The sequence below is a fragment of the Etheostoma spectabile genome, chromosome 11 (genome assembly GCF_008692095.1).
Source record: "Etheostoma spectabile isolate EspeVRDwgs_2016 chromosome 11, UIUC_Espe_1.0, whole genome shotgun sequence".
NCBI classification, from domain to species: domain Eukaryota; kingdom Metazoa; phylum Chordata; class Actinopteri; order Perciformes; family Percidae; genus Etheostoma; species Etheostoma spectabile.
The window spans coordinates 1,317,602-1,334,944 of record NC_045743.1 but is presented as its reverse complement, the minus strand read 5'-3'; the positions used below and the strand labels follow the sequence as shown (position 1 = coordinate 1,334,944).

Genomic DNA, 17,343 nt, shown 5'->3' with positions numbered 1-17,343 from the left:
TATGTTTTGAAGCAGCCTGCTAATTGAGAAATTAAGCAGGCAAGGGGCATCCGGAAGCATTTGAGAACATTTTCAGACATGAGCATCTACTTTTACACACATTGTTTTATTTCCTACAACATGGGAAGTCAAATTGTAAAGCCCAATGTGTTGCACAGACTGAGGAATTCTGCCTGACATAAAAAAACTTTGCCGTCAGTTATTGGCAAAATAACATTCTGTATTTGATTTTGTCGATAAACAAGTTCATAGATGGAGAGCATTTCTATTTACAGCGCTTTCCAATTTGACTCTAATTTACTCACTTAGTAGTGAGCTACCAATGATGGCCTGACTGTCAGCAGCAATGTGAGGGATTAGTGTCCTGTCCACAGTAGCTGAACCCTGTGATTAGTGGACAACCTGCTCTACCTCCTGCTTCACAGCTGGCTGTAGTTCATGTATTTGTCTAGCTCTCCAGTCATCTGGAATTCCTATAAATATAAAATAAATAGTCAACTATTAGTCCTTAAGCCTTTATATTGAGTTTTTAACAACATCAGGTCAATTTAAGAAAAAGCAAAGGGCTATTTGGCACATCATAGGTTCAAACTCAGTTTCATTTATAAGATTTATTTTTAGAAACATGTAAAATATGCAAAGTGCTATATTTTTTTAAACATCTTGAACCCAAAGATATTGGAAATCTAAGTATTATAAATCAACAAATCTTCCCATTTGAGAAAGTTTGGCGTTTCTTCTTTACAGTGACAATTGATCAGCTATCAAAATTGTGATAGATTAATTTTCTGTTGACTGACTAAATGATTGATAACAGGCAATAAACTGTGCACACGTGCACATGATATTCACGCGTGACTGTTCCCTGGGTAGGGTGAGACAGAGATCTGATCTGTGGTTTATTCAAAAGGAGACGTAAGTTGAAGGAAAAACAAGCTAATTTGTAGCGAGCTGGTGATTTGTTGCTACGCGGCTAATTAGCAATTAGTCCACTAAAAGACTGGATCCAAGTCCTGGTATGGGTAATGGATGAATACATGCAGGTCTGACAGAACTGGCATGGAAACCACATTCATGAGTCTCCTTATCAGATCGGAAATTTCCACGGCGGATCAAACTCTAATTTAAGCCAAGTGATGACATCATCAGCTGGCATGCGTTTAAGACTATGAAACGTCGGCCTTGGCCCGAGTGATTTTAACTCATCTCAGGAGACCCTCTCCATCACCATCACCACTGTCACCATCCCTCCCCCAAAGTGGTGTGAATGCCTCCTCTGTGAGCCAGGCCAAGGATCTGCCAGCGGCCCCTCTTTTTGTGAGCTGAATGGACACGGCTCTGCCACGTTTTAAGGCACCCTAATGTACCATGGCTGGACCACAAAGGCAGCGTGGTAATTTGCCAGGGATAATGACACTCCCTTAATTCGACCCTAGGGGCCACAAACAGAAAGCTTTAAAGAGAACCCCCATCCAGAGATGAGTCCCCTAGTTTTCTAGGTCTCTCCCTTCCTCAGTCCAACCCTTTTCTCTCTTATTGGCCTGAAAGGAGCTTGTTTTCTTCCGGTTTACTGGCATCCTGAACTAAATATTAGCAAACATCAGCGGAGCTGGAGAAGACAACATACCAACCATGACTGGAGCCCCTGAGCTCCTCCCAGAGGAGCAGAGAAAACCAAGACAAGCACAGAAGATCTTCCTCAAAGCAACCAGAGAGGGAGCATCGCTGCTCTGCTCCAATGACACATATTAGGAAAGACATTAAGGCCACAAATTGAATCGAGTAGAGTAAGTGAGAGGGAGTCGAGTGCTGAGAAAGGGGAGTAAAACAACAGAACATAATGCCAGGGCTGGTCTTCGTGGATATTAAATACAGAAAGTGAGAAGAGGATAAGTTTGGAGCAGAAGTGGTCTGTGCTTCTCCTGATGATTTGGCCTGTGCTCTTCTAAAAGGTTTTTGTTTTTTGCCAGAAAAGGTTTTTTAAGTTAAATGTTTGATCTCAGTTTCATCCCAGAAAGAACAGGATCTGTGCTGATGGAAGGCCATGATCAGGTGATGAACCCTAAAGACATTTCTTTTAAAGTTTTGATAAATTTGGTTCTCTTATGTTCTCTCTTGTTACCAATATATTTGAGAACTGTTAGCCGACAACAACCGTCGTCTGCAGCCAATAACTCAAAAGGCTATTTATAATTATAATGATATTGTTTGCGGAGTTTGGGAGCTTTGTATAGATACACACAATTTTTGTTTTTAGAAACTAAATCTGCTGCAATTTAGGCTGCAAGAATGACACATCTTACTTTTTAATAATTTGTCCACTGATCAGCCTACAGTAAACAATTGTTTTGGATCACAACACAGCTTCAGGCAATATGCTTGCTTAGTATTCTCACGTTCATGTTTATTAATAAAATCTCTAATTATGCCTAAATGAAGATAACAGAATGTGTATGATCTATTTATCTACACGTCTTAATTATGCGATTTCAATGGCAACAAAGCAGAGCTTGAATACTGTGAATACCAGCCTGAGCTCAACATAGTTCTACAGCATTTAGATTAAACAATTACACAAACATCCACACGTTTAATGAGCTGTTTGACAGTTGAGTCTACAAGGATGTTTGGTTCATTTTCGTTTTTGTTTTCTGTGCCTTTGCTGAATTTAGCACGCACTAGCGTTGTCACTCTGACAAGACGTGCGTGTGACGTTATCAAAAAGCAGAATATTACTGGTGACCTCTTCCTGGAGTAGAAAGTGCAAATATAAAATCCAACCAATAAAGCCATCACCATTTTTCGAGTAACCTAACAGCTTTTGTTTCCTTCCTGCCAAAATCTCCTCTTTTGACAGATAAAGAAAAATATTAAGAAGGTAAAGATACCATTCTATTGTGTCATTTGTTCAACCAAAATTTGGTTTTCCATCCAACTTTTCCCAAACACTCTGCTTTGCGTCCACGGCCGCACTGTATACGCGGTAAGATTTCTTTTTTTGAAAATGATTTGCAAGTAATTCAGTTAATTAGAAATCCGTCTGTTAATCCTGATCTAAGTGAGGTAACCTAAAATATTGTTTCAATTAGTTTTGTGTTGGGCAACATTGCTTAAAATGTATCTAAATCCCAGTATTTTCACCACATAATTTTTCCTGTATTTTGAATTCCTTTTTTGGAACAATCAATAATACAGAAATTTATATTTTTTGGCACAAATACAATATCGATATATGTGAGGGAATACTCGATGCTTGCCACCAATGAAAGTTCCACTGCATTTGCTGTGAATGGAAGCACTTTTTGAGTTGTCCCTATCAAGAGAGGACCTTACACAGCTTAACAAGTCCTCTTGGGGTAGGAAATGCAACGACTTCTAGATTAGATAAACTTCTAGGACATTGTATCCAGAGGAAACTTCAGGTATTTTTAGTTAAAATTGGTTAAAAAAAGAAAAGAAAATGGTGTTTTCTGATGACCAAGGGGTTTGAGATGCTGATTATGTTGGGGAGCTTTGTTGCATGTCACCTCCCTCATCTCTCCTCTAAAATTCCTCGCTGTGTGCCATCTAATAAAATAGCTTGAAACAACTGTAAAAAAAAAAAACAATACAAAAAACAATGAGCCACGGGTGTTGAGGGATTTAATAATGAGAGTATTGTCTTACTGTTGTTGTAATCAAACTAATAGAAGTGGAGGTTATGTCACAAGGTGATTGTGCACTTGTGTCACATCTCAACTGAACAATGATTTCACTGGCATACTGTGCTAATTAGGCTCAAGGTTGTCTACACCAGAGTGATTCACATTTACTCAGAGAGAGAGGGAGAGAGAGAGAGAGGGAGAGAGGACGAGAGAGAGAGAGAGAGAGAGAGAGAAAAGAAACACTTGTCCATTAGCAGCCTGTATGACGTCCTTCCACCAGTTCCCCAATCTCTACGGTTTATCCTCCTCTCTCCTCACTGCCATACTGCACTGCTTTTCAAATTATTCTACTCTGTCAGAATAGAAAAGGCCTTTCACCAAAAAAACCTTTACTACAGACGCCACAGAGATTTTGGGGGGAGGGAAAAGAGACATTTAAAGAAAGTGAGAATGAGAGAAAAAGAGGAAAAGCAGTTCCTTATCATACAAATGTTCACAAGGCCAGAGAGAAGTTTGTTAGAGGGGTTTGCCAGCAAAACTGAACACACAAGAAAAAAATAAAAAAGACCTCCGTAAAAAATACAATTCAGAAAATTCAGGTAAAAGTAGAAACTAATCAAAGAAATGTATGAAAGTGGCATGAAAAGTTTTGATGAAAGTGTACTCACCAGCTAAGCATCACTGGGGTGCGGGGAGGGGGGCAGAGAAGGCTGTCTGTCCTTTTCAAACTGATTCTGGAAGAAGGGAGAGAGAGAGAGAGAGAGAGAGAGAGAGAGAGAGGAGGGGGAGGGGTGAGTCTTTCACTAGCAGCTCACCTCCCTCTAATAAGCAGGGTGCAGAGCCACAAAGAAGTGCTGGCGCTCTTGTAAACAAACCGCCAACTTTTCAATGGAGCGGAGGAGGCGGAGCAGGAATGGCATTTAAAGGGAGACTTCATGCGGTTGGGGGCTGGACAAAAAGAGGGACCTGCGAGATGCCTTTACATCAAGTGAAGGCCTAACTGGCCAAAAAAAAAACCACAAGGTTCAATACAGTTCAAACACATTGAACCCTAAACCTCATATACCATAAGAAGCCCTGTATTGCGCAGAAAGCACCGCCCAAATGTGTTCAACTGTAAACAACAATATAGATGTAAATGAGGAGCTTGAAGCTGACGCAGATACTAATTTGCAGAGAACTTCCAAGCTTTTTGATCTTGAAGCCACAGAGCAAATTGGAACAAATGGTCCTGGTTGGTTTCTACGGCAACCTGAAAGAGCAGCTCAGACCTGCCCTCCCTCTTACAGCGTCAACGGCCATGATATAGCTGTCATTTCTTTCCCTTCCACACAGAATGGGAAGAAAAATGAATCAAAAACGGATTGATTATTGTCATGTAAGACTGATCACTTCTGCCTACACATACAGAGTAATCTACTGTGCCGTAGTCAGGATGCCGCTAATCATTAGCATGAATGGAAAACAGCATTTAGCAGATGCCTTTGATTGTCTTTAGGGCTGCAGCTAATTTCATCATTGATAAATGCTTTTTTCAACAAACTTATTTGCCAATGAGTCTATAAAATGTCTGAAATATTAATTATTTACAAGTATGTATTCCAATTGAATGTATTAATTCAAATGAACTTACAGTGATATAAAACAAAAAACATCAACAAATAGAGAATACTTGGCATTTTGCTTCATTAATTACAATTCACTGATTGTAAAAATGGTTTAAATTAATTAAAATCCGGTTCAAAGTTCTTCTATCAGATTCTCCAGCTCAATGCTGAGACTCTGAACTGTCACAAAGACAGGTAGACACATGCAGTTAAGGGGATTTTCTATGGAGCTAAGCGGGAATTTGGGCCTGAGCAGCGGGGAAGTGTCCGCTCAAACAGAAAAAACTCCCATAATCCCCAGTGTCAGGGGGATCAGGCTTCATCCACTGCACCAAGTGGGAGGAAGATTCTCATAAATGCTTACTCTGGACCTGTATTTGGGATTCTCTTTCAGCCACACAACCACACACACCCCCAAAACACACACACACACAACAACACACCCAAAACACACCACACACCACACACCACACACAGACACACAAACACACCATGACATATAGAAAAGATACTTTTTGTCTCACCACTTTCTTTTTTTTTCCACGTTATTTGATGCCATTTAGTCTCTACTGACTTATATTGTAGTATAAAGATCAACAAAGTTTGTGTAGGGAGGAGGTCAGGGTGACTGGATGAGTCAAACAAACACAGGATTTTCACCCAAGTCACAGCTGTCCATGTCCTGTGTGAAAGCAAAAGTCAACATTGACTTTTTGAAGTTGGCTACTTAACTGTGGGGCAGTGATGGGGATAAACAATGAGTCTGCCAGATAAACCACGCAATGACACAGGTTCTAAATCACCAAGCATTACTTGTGCATTATGTGCTGTCACTTTTTTGCCCACTGACCAACACAAACACTTACAGCTTGGTATAGCCTTGAGAAGCCAACACGGCTGATAACGTTGCCCCTCAAATATATTGGTCCAGTTGAAAAATGTAAATCCTCCGTAGAAAAACTTCACTCGAAATGTGACAAAAAAAGTTTTGAATCAGTAAATTGCACATGACAAACAATGCATGCAGGGCAGAGATAAGCCATTATCCAACACTGATCAGAATATAGGAAAAGGCAATCACATCCTGTCAACAAATCTGAAAAACAATGGCCTCCACTTAAACTAATAAAAGCCCAAGGTGGAACAACAACACTCCCGTAACACTGGAATCTTTAAAATTCACAGCCTCAGGACAAATCTAGACTAAAACAAACACAACAAAAACAAACAGGGAAGCATTACGTCCGAGGCAGTCGAAATGAGAACAGACAGGATGTTGTAAAAAGGCTGATGGCAATTCAAAAAGGTAAGGCTGTATTTAAATTGTAATATAGGACCCGGAATGTAATTAAAGATATTACCATTACACAAAAAATAAAAGGCTACCCACCCCCAAAACAAATCTCTACTGATGCCCATGTGGTTGTTGTTAATGCTTGATGCAGTCATTCCCGCTGTTCATACTGGACTCTCCTAGTCCACAGGCTTGCACCTTTGACTTTAAGAGCATTTCTACTGATGATTTCACTCATTTCACGCACATCCAAGCTTTGGAAGTGCTCCAACTATCAGTCACCTTGTTTATCAATACAATGAATTGAATGATTGGAACCCATTACACATTACATTGTTTACATCCCAAACTAATAAGTTAAGTCAGGTCAAGTCATGCCAATTCCATGTGTATATCACAGAATCACTGATGTAAAGCCCTCGATCTCGATTGGACTTAAAGGACAGAGAGAGAGAGAGAGAGAGAGAGAGGAGAGAGAGAGAGAGAGAGAGAGAAGGAGAAAATAGCAATTACACTGGTTAAATAATATAACAAATCCAAAAAGCTATCGCACGTGGCACGGCAGTACACACAAGACACGCATGCTGCTTCCCCAAAGGTAGTCTCTTACAGACAAGACGGTTTAACTTGCACAACCTGAAACCATGGCATCACATCAACAGTCAACGTCATCCATTACCCTTGTTATTTTGTTTTGTTATCTAGTGTCTCTTACAGGCCAGGTTTTCAGCCCAGTTTCATTTGTCCTTGGCTTTCCATCATTGCACTTGACACCTGTTTATACACGGCCTGACCTCTAACCCCGCACTGCCTGTTCTCAGAAACCTCCCAAGGTTAGAGGAAAGGTCACTTGTGTTATTGCAAGAGTGGTGACAAATAGCTAAAAGGTTGCAGCTGAGATGTAGAGGACTGTTAAAGACCACAGAGGTATTAACAGCTAATTGGTAATTGCTAATGTTAATGTGGACAGGCCTGCTGTTTGTGTCCGTGCACCCACACATCCACACCTCCATAGATACAGTATGGTAATAGTTATATCAATATATACATTTTTGCATTTCAAAACCAATTTCAGACTTGTTCAGAAACAGCTATGTGTTTCTATCAGATTCCTCACCATACTCAAGTTTCTTTCATAATAAAGTGGCACCTCCATTAAAAGAAGCTCAAGGCTCCAAATACATCAGCGTTAGTTTTGACACTACAAACTGCAAGGCATATCAGCTGACTTAGAGAAATGATGGAGAGCTAACTACGCTATTTAAATGCATCAGTCCGAGCCTTATACCTACAGACTGTATTTTACCAGGGCTGAGGGAAATACTGAATGTTAATGATGGACAATGTTCACAAAAGTTTGTGTTTTTGGTGGTACAAGAGAAAGATCGTTATTATATATTATCTTAAAGGGGAACTATACCGTTTTTTAGCTTAATTGGCCTTAACTGAACAACTCTGGAGTCATTGGAATGGTTATATGACTTTTTTCGGGTTGAATGGTGGTCGTATCGCTTCCCCCTAGCGCCTGTGAGCGGAAAAACCACGCTTGCAACTTTGGGCGGGCATCAGGAAGTATTGTGTAATAACAGGTCTTGCAATGTTACAAATTGCTTTATAGCACTGGACATACAGGAACCCGCTAGCTATAAGAACAAGGTAGCAATGGAGTTTTTACGAGTTTTTCACATTATCGTCATGGCTGAGCTGGCAAAAAAGAAGCAGAAAGCTAGGAAAGCATTGTCGGAGGAACAGAGAAAGAGGAAAAGGCAGACTGGCCGAGCAAGGAGTCAGACACAAGTAAACATAGAAGCTGCCAAGTATCTATTCCGAAGCTGTAGGGGGGAGCAACCTGCGAGCAAAAAGCGATAAAAAAAAAAAAAATCACTCCCCGATGTAAGTCGAGTGCAGACTTGAGTCGCGCGTGCTCGGATTTAAACAGTTTATAGCATATGATGTCATACTGAAATTTGTGAAATCCAAGAAATAATAAACTTTTCTCATTACAAACAATAGCAGAAGATATGAATCATTTCAAAAACGTTTTAGCTATCTATGATTGTTTGATTGCTAATGTTGGCTCAAAATGGCAGTCAACTGACAACCTTGCTGTGTTTGATTGCTAACTTGTAGCCACCAGTGAACAAACTTAGGTAGGTCCATTATAACTGTATTGACACTACAGAAGTCTCTCCTCGGCATGTATGCTACTTGTTGTAAAGTAACTTAAATTTGCACTCGACTCGGGGAGTGACACTGCCCGTAGACTGTAAATACTAAACAACGCAACCGAAACAACCGTTTGGCGAGGTGCTGCAAATGCGGAAGTGCCTTAAACTTGCATTCTATCTGAATTCCAGCAGAGAGGGGACATACAAAAGACCTGCAGCATGTTGCATGTTCCTTTTGATCCTGCTGTGTCTGCGAGTGCAACTTGTGTGAGTGCAATTTACTCCCCTGGACGAGGTGGTTGCTGTGGGATAAGGTTTTCCCAACAGAGTCTTCATGTGGCCCTGGGGCTCTTGATTAGTCTGCTACTGTAGTTATTGTGGTTACACAACTGGGTATCTATTTATGTGTGCGTGATGGAACATTTAATCCATAAGTGCTTTGGGTCTTTCCACTTCTCTTTTTCTGTGTCCTTGAGTACTTGTTTGTGGGAGATGCTGTTCGCATGCGTGTCTGTAAGTGAACTTGGTCGTTCCAATTACAGTTTGTTGTGTTGGTGCAGAGAGAAGTGCATAGCGGGGGGGGGATTGAATTGTCTGCAGGGCAGGCAGATGGCAGCAGGGACCTCAGCTTCAGACCAACATTATACTTATCGAGCTGAATATTGATCCACACATCCAAATTGTGCAGAAGCCAAATGGCTGCGCCAGTCTTGCCAAGCTTACGGAAAAAGCCCTGGATTCATTTTACAGCACTTGACACAAACATGGAGAACATGAGATGCACTGTAGTGTTCAATTGATGGGTCCCTTTTGTGAGGCAACTGAAGTGTATCGCACAATAAATTTATCATAGACAGGTTCTTTTTCAAAGCAATAAATGGTGTAGCTTACACTGCCTCTGTGTGCTTAACTCCCAATCAGCTAAAACAGCAAACAGAGCTGGTTTGACTGAGTGCCTGCATGTAGGCCCACATTCTGCTTTACATTCAAACAGCATTTTCTTACGCACAAATTTACATAATGACACACTCAGGCGCAGTCATGAACTGCACAAGAATGGAAAACAAACTAAGTTTAACAAAAGTTTAACATCAATAAAACATAGGGCCATCAAAATGTTTGAAATAGTCTAATCCTCACACTTGTTGGAGAAAAATAAATCCTTCCTTTGCATTTATTTTCTTAATTAAACATTAACCAATAGAAAAAATGGAGAGAGGTCTTTGGGAATTTGGTTTTCAATTGGCCAGGTTTTAATTGTTCTTTCTCGTCAGTTATTATGGGCGATGTTTAATGCTGTCTGGAGACAGAGACATGTTATGGGGATTTCCAAGAACAACAAATAGCGTAAACAGCTGATCAGTCATGTGACGTAAATGTTAGAACTTATTGGGCAAAGGCCTTTCCATATCCCAACTAGCACAATAACTGTTTTTCACCAAAAGGGAAAAAAAACTCATGCAATGTAAAAACTTTTTGCACAATTGAGAAAGTTGTATTAAATTTTTTCCATTTCCATAAAGCTTTTCTAATGCAAAACAAAAAAATGTGCATTGAAATTCAAATAGAAACACGTCTATCACTTGATCAGTGAGTTGGCAAGTTCTGGGTCAGGATCTCTAGTGTTTGGATCAAGCATTGGATTTAATGAAAATATAAGATGTGTTCATAAAGTGGGATGCACGTGTTATATGACGATAAAGGAGACGCGACCAAGAGTGTGTTAAAGTTAAAGAGAAAGGATTCCTTTACCGTCACATAACAACGACAAAGGCACCGGTCCAAACGTCCGTATTTTAAGCCTGTGCATGTGTGTGTGTGTTGTAGCCTACTAGCAGCCTAGTAGTAAAGAGAGAGAATGGGAGAAGGAAGGAGGGGGACCTGGTCACCACAGACCCAAATCTTCTCAGCTGTTGCAACTGTCATATGCTGCACTGTGTCTTCATGTGGCACATTAAGTTTGGCACATTGTATGGGTCACTTCTTATATCATAACGAGGTAATACAATGTGTAATCATCAAGTGATGACTGATTGACAGTAATGTAAATGCTAATTTTGCAATTTTGCACATATCATGTAAGACCAATTTTTTATTTTTCAAAAAATCTTCCGGGGGGGGGGGGTGCATATCCCAGACCCCCTAGGGAGAGCCCCCCCCCCCCCCCCCCCCCCCCCCCCCCCCCCCCACACATAACAAATTCCAGTTTAACCCGGGGTTGTCACTTAAAGCTTTCTCTCGTTCATCTGACTTCTCAGCCAACAAAAGTTGTTGAAAGTTTTAGTAGATTTTAACCTTAGTTTGTAAGCATAAATATGATTGAATGCTAATCTAAATAATTTAAATAGATACCTGTGCAGTATTTGAAAAAAGTTAGATTCAGTAACAAATTTGATACTGGATACAGACTGGACCAAAACTCTGAGATCACAGTAGTCAAATCAATCAACCAATGTACAGAATGGGCTCCTCATCTCTAATCCTGAAACTTCTTAACAGAGCTTTGTGAGAATGGCCTCAACACTCAAACCCTTTGCTCCGTCCCTCATTATGCCAAACACTTGATTTCCGTTTCCCCTCTCACTTTTCTTCTACCTCACATCTTAATAGAGGAAAAACTTTGACAGTAGCTGCATCATTAAAATATGCACAGCTATGCGATTCAGCTAAATCCCCTGACTTTGTGGGTGGAAAGCAGCTGCAACACAAAAAACACCAAAAAGACAGAACTGATTCTTTTATGCAGTCCTGAAGTGATTACTTCTCTCTTAGGATGGTGAACCGTGTGTGGCACTGAAAGGAGAAGAAAACCATTTGCACCTGTGGTTCACATGCATATATTCTCCAAACAGACTCTGGACTCTGAGGCACGGCACACTGAGAATAAGGAAACCAAGGACTGGGGTGGGGAATTATTTATTATGCCAAAGGACACCTGCTTCCAGAACAGGAGAGAGAGAGAGGATAACTCTCCCTCATCTTTTCCCTGTTGGTCAGACGCCATGAAGGAAAGAAGTGAGCCGAGCAGAGCGGCAGCAAGTATCACCCCAACTGAGGAAGAAAGAAAGATAGTGGGCGATGAGGAGGAGGAAACAAGAGGGATATGAGAGGGGAAGAGCGCATTGCAGCACCACGCAAATCCAGAGAATAAAGCGCCTTCAGGGAGAGCCTTCCTGCAGAAGTCTCACACAGACCTAAACTGAAATTGTGTTTCCTTGCTTTTACGCAGCTGCATCAAAGCAAATTCAAACAGAGAGGGAATCTGATGTATTATGGCAAACATTATATGCCTAACTTTTCTTTTGCAGAAGCTGTGCAGCTCATATGGTTTTATACCCTCCACTATGTAAATTACGAGTAGAAAATTGGGTGAAATGCTCCCATTAGCCTAATGTATCATGTGCATTAAGCTAACATAGCTTTCAGCCTGCAGCACAGACACACAGCTCTGATGCCTAATGTGTGATGGAAACTCTCCCCATGTGGACAAGTATGGACAATTTTAATACTTTATTTTAATAATCTCCCCCTAAACTTTACACTCAAAAGTATGTGGAAAATTGAATGTTACACCAATATCTGATAGTTGAATACCTTATTCCAAAACCATGGCCAATAATCTGGCCTACATTTGTCTGGTTTCAGGCTTTCTACCAGATTTTAGAACCTGGCTGCAGAGATTTGCTCCCATTCAGTCATAGGAGCATTAGTGAGGTCCAACACTGATATTGGGTGATACGGCCTGGCTCACAGTGTTTCAGTTCATCCCAAAGGTGTTTGGTTTTGAGGTCAGGGCTGCATGCAGGCCTGAATGTTTGTTTTGGGGCTTTGAAACATTAAAACAGGAAAGGGCCGTCCCTAATCTGCTGCCACAAAGTTGGAAGACATACTGTATATACCGTAATATCAGTATACTGCAGCATTATTTGTTCTTATTTGTTGTGGTTTGGGGTTTTGTTAGGGGTTATTTTCCCCGTTTGGCCTTCCCTGTGTTTTTGTCTTGGTTTTCTCCCTAGTCTGGTGTTATGGATCCTGTCTTATGTTTCCCTGTATCTGTGTGCTCTGCTTCCTGTTTTGGTAGTCAGCTTCCTGTCTTGTCTTGTCTAGCTTTACGTTTGCCTGTCTGATTGTCCAGCCCCGCCCTAATGTGATTCACCTGACGTCTCACCTGTTCCCCATTACCTCGTTACCTCTTGTAATTAACCCCTGTGTTTCCTTTGTCTCTTGTCAGATCGTTTTGTCAGTTTGGCGTTCCAGTCGCAGTATTCCTGTCTGTCTTACCAGTCAGTGTTCATGTTGTGTCTTCTCATTCATCTACCAGCCCTCCTATCCAGCGCGTCCTGTTATTCCCTCCGTCCTCGTCGTCCTGCTTGCAGTCCACTTATTCCCTGTGAGTTTTTCCCTGCATATTTTTCCCTGTGTTTTGGCTCGCCCTCTCCAGTTCCTGCTTTTTGACTGTGGAGTGTTTTTGGATTCCGCACTTGGCTCCTTGTGTTTGTGGACTGTATTAATAAAGCCTTTGTTGAAGCTCCCTACCACTCTGCATTTGGGTCCTCCTTTCTTACATTGTAACACTTATTATTCCCTTTTTGGAACTGAGGAGCCTTGGCCAAGCCATAAAAAAACAGCAAAGTGTACCTTTGGATTACTTTTTGTTGCTGTTGGTGCTTTGAGCATTAAACACTTACATCATGTAGGCTTGACAGTCACCTCTGACATATTTGTAGCTAGCGCCTTAGTGTAGGATGGCATGATGAAATCTTGGTTTCACAGGAGTTTAAATAGCAAGGCGACCCAGACTCAAGGCAAAGAAATGTCCAAATATATCCTTAGAAACAAACCACTCAAACCAAACCCTACATCATAATTCACTGTGGAGAAACTATGTTCAGCATTTTCAAACACTTTCTCCGCAACATCCCATCGCTATCACAACCTCAGACACTCACAACTGTAGCTCAGAAAGTCCGTCTGAAGTAGCACCTATTGAGCATAATACTGATTGTTTTCTTAAAACAGAAATTATGTGGAGTGCAATGGTAGAGATTTGGATGATGCAACTGATGATTGATACTAGTCTGTGGTTATTTTGACGCTTTTATTTGGCCATGGCCTTGGTTTACCATTGGCTCCATTTTGGCATACTGGATCAGGGGTTGCGATTTGTGTTCTGCACCAACAGATCACAAGACTCCGATGGGACAAGGGTAGGTGTACTTTATGTTTGCATCATTAATGCTTGGTGCCTAAACATTTCCAAAGTTGATAGACAATGTTTCGCTGATTTAAATTGTTACTATACTATATTATCTGCCCATATTACTTGATGAGTTTTTTTGAACATTAATAGGAGTTCCCCTCAGCCTGCCTATGGTCCCCCAGGGGCTAGAAATGGTGAAAGGTGTAAACCGAGCTCTGGGTATCCTGCTCTGCCTTTGAGAAAATGAAAGCTCAGATGGGCCAATCTGGAATCTTGCCCCTTATAAGGTCATAAGCCAAAGAGACATCATGGCTTCGAAACGAGCAAAGTGGTCAAGGCCACACGCCCCCAGCCTCCACCTTGCCTCCACCTTGCCCCCCCCCCTCTCCTTCTCAAAAGCTACAGACTCAGAATTGGCACATACTAAGGAAAGCGCACCATGTCATGGGACCTTTAATGTTTGGGGAGTAAAGCAGAAAACACACATTGACCAAAAACGAGAGAACCTCAACTAAGCCCTGCATACACACACTAAACATGGCTAAAAAAACTTTATTGTCTCCTATCAGTCGGGCGCTCATTTCATTTTGGAGTCGACAGCTGGGTGAGTGAAGGATGGATGTGAAAAGAGAGTGGACTGATAGAAAAGGGCTGCAAGTGATTAATCTTTCTGAGCTGGGCTTGGCCAGGTGGACACAAAAGTGCAGGCCACGTCTGGTTTTAATCAATGGAAATTCCACCTGGAGCAAAGGCTGAAAGAGCCAAAAAATCTTAGCAGCTTAGTGAAAAGCAGACAATTTGTAAGAGAGAGACATAAAGTAAGGAATAAAAAGAGTGCCACAAGAGAGCACCAGAATGAGAGATGTCGGGTTTTTAAAAGCAGTCTGTGATATCGATAATACACAGTAAATAAGGGTGAATTAAAGACAGAGATAAATGTTGAAAGTGTGACAAGAAGAAGGGCAGAAGACATCAAGAATTAGACCATTTAACATGCGAGAGGCTGGGAACCAAGTTCCCAATCCATCTTTTAAAGTGCACGAATGAAACCCCCATTCATCATAGTAGCGTGAGGATATAACTAAAGAAAAGAAAGTGGCAGATTACAATGCCCCTGTCTTTTATGGAACTTCTTCTCCTGGGACTAGAGCAAAGACTTTTTGAAAGGCAGCAGGAAGATAGAGAGAGCGCTTGATTGAGTAATTCGGTGTTTACTGCCACAGGCTCATCCGTCATACGCACCGTTTGCTTAACAACTCTTGAAATGGAAGTACTTAGCAATTAAGATGGAATTGCAGAACGGAGAGACAGGTTTAAATTATATCTGACGCGGTAAAGGAGGATATTCATTTGGTTTCAAAGAGAGCATAGCCTGAGGGGGGAATAAAAGGAAGTACTGAAGCATGTTATATTGTCTGAATGTGTATGTGTGAGGGTATCAATGTTCTCAATGTGCTTCCAACCGATTTCCAACTCACCCAGAAGAAATGTTTGAGCCAACACAACACAATTAGCCTACTTCCGACAACACCTTAAATAAACTTAAGGTAGCCTTCTGCAGAATCTGCACAAGTCAACACGAGAAACTTTGCAAGTGATACATAATTAATTCAGGTTTCATCAGCCAAATAAAGAAAGACCATTCCTTTGCACAACTCGACGACCCAAGAAAAGTTTGGATTCAAGTTCCCGTCTTCTGTCAGCCTCTTGAAGCAGGTAATTCATAGCTGGTAATTTCTTTCATACATTTCCAGGACAAAAATACAAAGGTAATTGATAGGCATTATTACAAACTGCAGATTCATGGTAAACCTATGCTTATTCATTTTTACCAGGAAACTGCAGACCTTGGAATACAGCGTTTGTAAGAAATTACCATCTTTTCAATACCTGCTTGTTGGGAAACAGTGGAACATAATTATTAAATAATGCTGGGGTGACTTTCTATACATGTTGGGGTAATTTTAGTCCGGCTATCACCAGACCAAACCAAGCTCAATAGATTTGAGATTGAGCATTGGTCTGGGGAGTCTGCTCTGTATTTTCTCTGCAAAAGACACGGGACCAACGGGCATAGTTCAAATGACTCTGTAACCAATCAGACCAACCTTCCAGGTGACGTAGAAGCGACAGCGGCATCACTGGGTTTCCTGCGCTTCGGTGCAGCAAACATAGGTGCCCCTAAGTTGAATGTAAACAAGAAGCTCGCTTCTCTATCGCCATCGTGTTAAACGCGCCAATAGTTTGCCAGCTAGATAAGCCAGTTTGTGATTGGTTCCCGCAAAATTGTGAACTGAGAATGCAGGTTTCCAGACCGAGCTGCTGGGTGAAATCAAATCGCCGGCAGAGTGGGCTGGTTTACCCAGTCTAGGGTAATTTCAAAGAAAATTCAAATCCTTTAAGTTACCATATTATTTGCAGACCTCTAAATGAAGTGTTACCAAACTGACTTGACTTAACTTAATAAAGTGCCGTTAGTGAAAAGCTGGTGAGGAGAATATCTTTAAAATAATACATTACATAGAAGTCTTTGACTTAAGTACCATTCCATAAAGTAAATAAGCCACAAACACTTGTGGAGGCAGGATGATGTGCTCTTAATCCTGATAGATGTATCACAATTAATGCACTGTTATGAATTATTTATAGCAAAAACAGTAAGCCTGAAATGTATTTGACTTAGTCAGCCGGAGAGCACATAATAAAGCAGCAATTTATAGAGAATGTGGTTCTTCAAACATAAAAAAACTCTTAAAGGTACACAAAAGCTTTGCAGCCAAAGCATCCATCACAAAAGATGAGCTCCAAAGTGCATATTTTGCATCAATCCACTCAGCTTACAGATATGTCTGATTGGGTGGAAAGCAATGCTTTTTATTGTCAGCCAAAAAAAACGGTCTTTTCGCCTTTGTCAGTTATCTAAAATTCTTTTCTCATAGCGTTAGGTTTACAGTATGCTTTGAAATCATCCACCTGTGGTGCACATGACTCTCTGGCACAAAAGAGACAAAAAACTAATCCGAGAAATGACATTGGAGGAAGAGGAGGATGGCTTGAGGTGGCTTAGGTCTTTTAGTCTTTGTCACATTCCCGTGCCAGCCAACTGTCTGGGGTGTCCCTGGAGGCCAGAGCCACCACACTAGATCACAGGACGTGTCAGAAACACACACCCACACACACACACACACACACACACACGTATACAGTAGCACAGAGAACTTGTGCTGTCCTCTGTCCTCAGTATCAAATGGCTGTTGTCAGCATTAGGCAGGGCCACTATGCTGGATCCAGGCCAGGTCATTTCAGAATATTTCATAGCAGCGAGGTCATTCTGCTGCATCAGAGAGTTTAGCAGCCGCCTTCGTTACAAAGTCACCATTATGGTTTTTAATGCTGATCTACAGCTACACTGCTTACGAATGATGGAATG

General features: G+C 41.2%; 1 protein-coding gene across 6 annotated transcripts in view; it reads right to left on the bottom strand.

Moving 5' to 3' along the window:
- Positions 1–17,343, bottom strand: part of sema5ba (sema domain, seven thrombospondin repeats (type 1 and type 1-like), transmembrane domain (TM) and short cytoplasmic domain, (semaphorin) 5Ba) — a 165,854-nt gene that overhangs the window by 128,883 nt on the left and 19,628 nt on the right. For 5 of the 6 annotated variants that reach the window (XM_032528886.1, XM_032528885.1, XM_032528883.1 and 2 more), the window contains exon 2: positions 4,313–4,378. The exons of the other annotated variant lie outside the window; for it this stretch is intronic. The gene's annotated coding sequence lies outside the window, so the exon portion shown is untranslated. The remainder of the gene's footprint in view (positions 1–4,312; positions 4,379–17,343) is intronic. 6 annotated transcript variants of the gene reach the window in all.